This window comes from Oryzias latipes, chromosome 14, assembly GCF_002234675.1.
Source record: "Oryzias latipes chromosome 14, ASM223467v1".
Lineage (NCBI taxonomy): Eukaryota > Metazoa > Chordata > Actinopteri > Beloniformes > Adrianichthyidae > Oryzias > Oryzias latipes.
This window is the reverse complement of record NC_019872.2, coordinates 28,293,754-28,294,305: the sequence shown is the minus strand read 5'-3', so window position 1 is coordinate 28,294,305 and position 552 is coordinate 28,293,754.

Genomic DNA, 552 nt, shown 5'->3' with positions numbered 1-552 from the left:
AATAATCATAACAGTGAAAATATTAGAGAAAAGCAGATACCAGTCCTGCCGTTTTGAGACCACAAACTGCCGTGCTGATAATTATTTTTATTTTTTAAAATTGATGAATAACAGTGGACTAACAGTTTCTCAAACTACAGCTGTCAAAAACAGCCAATCAGGATGTTCTGCTACCAGATGCACTGACCAATCAGAGCACAGTTTGCCAAGCAGGAAACAGGCCCCGCCCCCTGGCATAAAAATCAGCAGGAATCACGTGTGAAAGATGAACTTTAAATAAAAAAAAACTTTTTTGTTTGTTTGTTTTTTTAATTTTGTTATACTAGTCTTTTTTAAATATATGCAATTATTTATACATTTCAATTAAATTCTGAATGAGATTTCTTTGATTAACTTTTACTTAACGTTTGGCCTAAACAATAAAATAAATATAGATAAGCTTTAAATGACTGGAAAAGCTTTTATTTTGTAGTTTTCTTGTGAAGGGCGCACGTGTCAGATCCCCCCCCCCGCCCCCCAGGAGGCTCCGTCCTCCAGCCCCTTTGTTCGCCG